The sequence below is a fragment of the Geospiza fortis genome, unplaced genomic scaffold (assembly GCF_000277835.1).
Source record: "Geospiza fortis unplaced genomic scaffold, GeoFor_1.0 scaffold195, whole genome shotgun sequence".
Lineage (NCBI taxonomy): Eukaryota > Metazoa > Chordata > Aves > Passeriformes > Thraupidae > Geospiza > Geospiza fortis.
Genome location: NW_005054324.1, coordinates 2,879,472 through 2,885,989, shown reverse-complemented (window position 1 = coordinate 2,885,989; position 6,518 = coordinate 2,879,472).

Here is a 6,518-nt window from a genome sequence, read left to right as displayed (position 1 = left end):
TCCTGCTGAGGAGCAGGTGTCTGACAAAGTTTGAGTGCAGGGCAACTCCAGGCTTCACAGTGCTCGTGGTGCTACAGAGTGCATTGTCATCATTTGCCCCTGTTCAAAAATAAAAAAAGTCCGTACAAACCGCAAATTGGGAAATCTTGATTATGGATTATGTGTACACAGCTACATTTGGCAGTGAATTACTGTGAAATGTAGGGAATTTCACTTAAGTAATTGAAAAAGAAATATAAAATTTCCTTCTTCCAGTAAACCTCAGCCCTTAAAGTTTTACCCCAGGAGTGTCTGTGGAAGCCATGCTTAGCCATGCTTCAAATATTCCTGGTCTTTCCATACAAGGACTGTTCAGACTATCATGGGGGTTGCCTGTGTATCTTCTAACCTGGATATATTCTAACCTGCTCATTAAGGAACAAACAGGGCAAGCCAAGCTTGGGGATTGTATTGGGATTTAGAGATACTTAGAGCCCAGGTAATTTGGTTTTAAGCTGTCTGGGTGTGAGGAAGCACTGCCTTCAGGTGTAGTCAGGTTTCTTTAACAACAGAGAGATTGCTTAGACACAGAGCCAGCCTCCCAAAGCAGTGTTTGTGGACCTCCACAACAATGAACATTTGCAGTCAGGAAAACCTCACTTGGGCTTAGCTACCCAAATCCTGACTGAGCCTGTCTGCATTCTGGGAAAGAATATTTCTATTTTGAGTATTTAACCACATTTGCAGAAATAGGTCTCATCTGTAAATTGGAACACTTCAAGGATTTTTCGTTGACTGCTCAGGCTATGAGGTGCCTGTTTTTCTAGGGCTTCTTCAAAGAGCCTTAAAATTAATTGGCTAGGCTGTGGTGAGCCTGCTCTTTTCCTGTAGAGCTTTACAATCTATGTAGGAGAGAGGCTGCTTGGCAAGACAGGAACATTTAGAGATACTTGAGGCAGTGAAAACTACTTCCTCTTATTTTCTTTTTTCCTCAGTTTTACAGGAGTACTTGGAGAAGGATGGTGTAGTTTTTGTTCTCTAGCATGAAGTGTAATGAACTAAATCTTTCTTGTTGCAGCAAACAACTACAGAGATGGTCCTTAACATTTTTCAGAGAGCACTCAAGGAGTGCCACTGTATCAGAAAAGGGGTCACTTCCTGCCAGCACCAAGTTTTGTGTTCAGCCCACTGACTGTACCAAGTCCATGGGACTGTGCCTGTTGCTGTGGGGCTGAGCGTACTTTTAGGAGGCAAAGATCACTATTTCTGGTCCTTGGATCTGGTCCTGGTATTGATTCATCTGCCAACAGGTTGTATGACAAGATTTTTGGAAGGAAAGAGCTATATTTTCTTCTTTATAGCTTTTCATTTTGTAAAAGCATATATGAATATAAGGCAATATATAAAGAATGAATAATAAGAAGAGAGGCTGTTGGTTACAGCAACTATATAGTTAAGTGTGGTGGAGGAAGGGATTTATAAATAGCTTTTAAAGTTTTTATTGTGAAAGCATTGTATTTGGTCTCAGAGCATGGTGCTAATAATGCTAAAGTTTCAAGCTCAATCCCCATATGGGCCATTCACTTAAGGGTTGGACTTGGTCCTTGTGTGCCCCTTCCAACTCAGAATATTCTGTGATTCTGTAAACTGTGCAGAAAAACACAGATTATTAAAGTCTTACAACATTGAAACACTAAGGGGTTTTGTATGGCACAGTAGTGGGGAGGCTATGAGGTGATTTCTGTGAGAAGCTGAGAAACTTCCCCTACGTCTGACACAGCCAGAGCCAACCAGCTCCGGCACAGAACCTCTGCTGACCAAAGCCGAGCCCTTCGGTGACAGGGGTAACACCTCTGGGATAGCTATTGAAGAAGCAAAAAAAATAGTTGTGGCAACAGCAAGTGCAGCTGGAGAGAGGAGTGGGAGGAACTGCTCTGCAGACACTAAGGTCAGTGAAAGAGGAAGGGCAGGAGGTGCTCCAGGCACCCGAGCAGAGGCTCCTCTGCAGCCCGTGGTGCAGCCCATGGTGCAGCAGGCTGTGTCCCTGCAGCCCAGGGAGGTCCATGGTGGAGCAGAGATCCACCTGCAGCCCGTGGGGAGCCCCACAGCAGAGCAGGAGTGACCCTGAAGAAAGCTGTGATGCTGTCATAGCCCCCACTGGAGCAGGCTCCTGGCAGGACCTGTGCAGAGAGGAACCCACACTGGAGCAGGTCTGATGGCAGCTGTGTGTGACCCTGGGGGGAAAATACACTGGAGCAGTTCATGAAGAACTGCAGTCCATGGGAAGGATTCCCCTTGGAGATGTTTGTGGAGAACCATCTCCCATGGAAGGGACCCTATACTGGAGCATGTAGAGAGTGAGGAGCCCTTCCTGGGGGGAGCAGGGAGCATCAGAAAACACTGACCACAGATCCCATTTCCTGTCTCCATGCACCTCTGAGGAGGAGGAGGTAGAGTTCAGGAATAAAGCTGAGCTTGGGAAAAAGGGAAGGATGGGGGAAAGATGTTTCATTTTTTATTACCCTATTTGTATTTGATTGGTAATAAATTGCACCAAGTGAAGTCTGTTTTTCCTATGACAGCAGTCAGTGAGTGATCTCTCCCTGTCTATATCTGAACCCAAGATATATTACTCTGTTACATTTTCTCTTCCCTGCCCAGCTGAGAAGGGAACAGATAGAGTGGCTTTGGTGGACATCTGGCATCCTGCCAGTGTTGTCAGCCCACTACAAGCATTGCATTTAATTCATGGGAAATGCTATTGTTGAAGTGAGATTGTATCTAAAACTTTCCAGCTTGTGTATGATTGACTACTTCCTGTTTAAAAAAATGTGATGTCCTAAACTTTTGAGAATCCACTTCCTTTTTATTCAGCATTCCCCCACTTCAGTTATTCCTTGTGCGTAGATACTGTTAAGTAGACAACTAGATGGTATAGGCAGGCAAGAAACTAAGCTGCTGGATAATTCCATGTATCTTCTGGACATTGCCAATCTGTGTTCACTCCTGACACTCCTACTCTTTTAGCCACACATTTTTATATCCCATCAGGTGATGGCTCCTCTAGAACAGGTGATAGTCCTAAAATATTCCCATAGTCAGTTGTAAAATAAAGCCCTGGTGGGCCTCAGGTGCAGCAAAGAGAGCTAACCTAACCATGCTCTCTGCCCAAAATTTAATGATCCTGTGGCTTCAGTAATTTGTCCTCCTCCAGATCAGCTTCCTCTCTGAAGGCCCCCTTCTCTCTGCAGCAGCTGAGGCTGCATTGGGTTCTCTGCTCTGACAGCCTTCTCTTGGTAGCCAGGGTGCTTCCACCAAGAGTATATCCACAACTTCAAAATGTAAAGTGTACGTTTTCAGTTTTCCTTCTGTGGCTATTTTATAAGAGGACAGTTGTTCTCAAAAATGCTCTGGGATGGTTCACAGACACGTGTTACCTGTTATCTTTCCCCACCACCCAGAGCAGTGAGCTCCTCACAGAGGCAGCCATCAGGTGTGCCAGGGTTGATCAACATGATCTGCACCTGGTTACCCTTCATTAGTGATCCATGGTGTGTTGCTAACTGCTCTTAGGCTACAAAAGGAGTTTGATCTTCTCTGTGCACTAATATTTTATCAAGAGAATTTGTTACCAGGTATGAGAAGTTCAACAGAGCAGTTTGGTTTTTGGATGTACATAAGGAACATTTTTTAAAGTACAGATAAAGCAGTGGACTTCATACTGCTGGAAATAATGCTCCAATTTTCTCTGCTGCTGCAGGCTGGTCCCTCAGGAGAAGGGCAACTCTGCAGTGGAGCTGTGACATCCTGGTCTTGATGGCTCTAGTATGGTTTAGATACACTCACATCTTGCCTGGAATTATTGTTTAGGATATTTGCTGACTTCAGATTAAATGTTCCTTCCAAATTATTAGAGGAGAAAAAAAGTTTCATGAATAAGTTATTGCAAAACCAAGTTGACCCATTCAAGCATGCAGATGTTTTATTTAAATATTCCTCAAATGTCTATTTATTCAGCATAACACGTGTATTATGCTGCCTTCTGAAATACGATATATGACTGTCAAACGAAATCGTCAAAACAACAACCTTGGTTTCTTTGTATGATACACAGAAATAATTACATTTCATGTACAGTACAGATGCATTTTACACAGTCATCAACAGTCATTCACTACCAAAACAGCATTTAAATCACCTAAAACACCAAAAAGATTTGTATTTCCCAATTTCAGAATAAATTAATGGTTTTGCACGTGACATATGGAAATAGGAGACAGGACTGGAATTCTGAAAAATCATACTAAATCATCTCTTAAGCTGCATTTTAAAAATGAAAATACAAGTTGCTTCAGGGGTATAACTGTTATGCAAGTGTATTGCTGTAGTGTGTTCTTTCTAGAGCCTATGAACAGGAGAATAAAGAGCTTTTAAAAGACACATGACCTGATGGAGTCAGTAGGTTTCCTGGGTTGTGTGTAGTCTGTACTAAAGTAGGTTTAGTAACTGCCCCTTTGCATTATTTAGCTGATATAACTAGTCATGAAGTACCACGTGACATAAAGAAGTTGTTGCAGTTTGCTGACATCAAGGCAGTTTTTATATCAATAAATATTTGGCAAAAGGTGGGAACCAAGTATGAGTAACCATGTGTAGAAGTAGGATGCAAGTAAAAACTCTGATGTGTTCTGCCTCTCCTTTGAATCCATTAAAGTTTATGTAACCTACCAGCTTCAGCAGATCTGCTGCAGGGTGGAAGAGAGAGCAGTGCAGGGTAATGGATGTTTGAAAGAAATGCAGAAGCTCAGTCTACAATAAGTAAATCCTTCTGATTTGAAAACAAAATGGGAAGTTAATTGCAAATTAACTAAGACTGCATTAATTTCAGAATAAGTAAATGATAAGATAAAGGAGTAATGAATGGCATTATCTACTCTTTTTACTTGCAGTTTAGTCTTAATATGTGATGCTGTATTTTGGTGTATATACTGTAGCATGATAGTCTATTATCTAGTCTTCACTGTTGACAGGTAGAGAGAAAGACCAGTATTTGTGTGCAAGAAAAAGTGTATCATCAGCAAGTTTCAGTTTTTAGTGGGTATTTTATTGTAAATTTTCAGGTCAGTAGAATGCTAGCAAATACTATACTGAAACATACACTACTCAAACTATTAAATAACTGTGTTAATCATTTACTGTAATGGCATCTAATGCACTGAGCGTTTTGATTTATATGCGTATTTTATTTTGCAGACATGCAATTATTTCTGATCCAGTGTTTTTGATGTATATATGTATGTATGTATTGATATGCACATATTCTGTGTATATTTGATGTATATGATGTATGGTATGTCATGAATATAAGAAGCATTATGATACATCTAATGTACTGTCATAAAAAAAAATTACACTTTTTTATCAGAAAGGTTTCTGATAATATCAATGTCTTTTGCAAGTGAAGCCAAGAAGCCTTAACTTGTAAAGCCTTCATATTAGCTTTTAGGCCTGCCCATGTAGGCAAATTCCAATTGAAATCAATTATATTTTTATAGCTTTGGGACTCAATCCATTATTCTATCATTGTTCTTAGGTAATTGGATATTTTTCACACAATATAAATTTTCAAACAAGTTTTAAGATGCAAGTTTACAGATAATTACAAAAAGAATTTAGCCATCATCTTTACTGAATGTATTTCAGTGTCTTCCAGTGTAGCTAATACTCTGGATGCTGCAGGATGTAAGAAAGGAACATTTGGAGACAAGTGTTAACTGATCCCCAAACACATTTGTGGTAATTTTAATTCAAATAGGATTGCTCCTGTAGCAGTTAACAGGCAGTGACAAGAAGTTTGCTCTGAAAATACAGAAGTAGACAAGTTGTCTATGGAAGAATGGACTGTTGATTCATCAGTGTCCTTGAAACCCCAAATGATACAGTTATGGTGGAGTGGGCAATGAAGTGTCAGAGAAATAGAGAACAGTGAACAAAAGGAGCAATGACTGAATAGCAATTTGTGGTGCACAGTTTGGCTGTAAGATTATTTAAATGTTTGCCATTAGAAGTTTATAGTGTAGATGAAGTTGTGTAAAATACTTTAAAAAAAATCCTGATTCCTGATACAACAGGTGTACAATGACTTATTGCAGTTGTAACAGTACCTAGGAAGCAAGATAAAACAATAGTAAATATTGAACTAACTGAACACCTTTAGTTCACTAATGAGTGTTTGAGTAAGAAATACTGCATTTTTCAAAGGGAAGTTATTTGTACAACTACCATGGAACATTAACAATCAGCTTGTTGTAAGTGCACGGAAATGCCCCTTTCTACAGTATTATTTTATCATGCCTAATCTGAAAAACAACAAAAGTAAACTGAGATCACAGCTTCAAATAATTTCAGCATGCATTATGGTTGTAGTTCTTTCAGTCAGTACAAACATATTTCATATGAGCATTTTCTGGTTCATTTTTTGACAGTTCTTCAACAAGTTTGTGGTTTATTAACAGGGAAAAAAAGGACATGTTATCAAA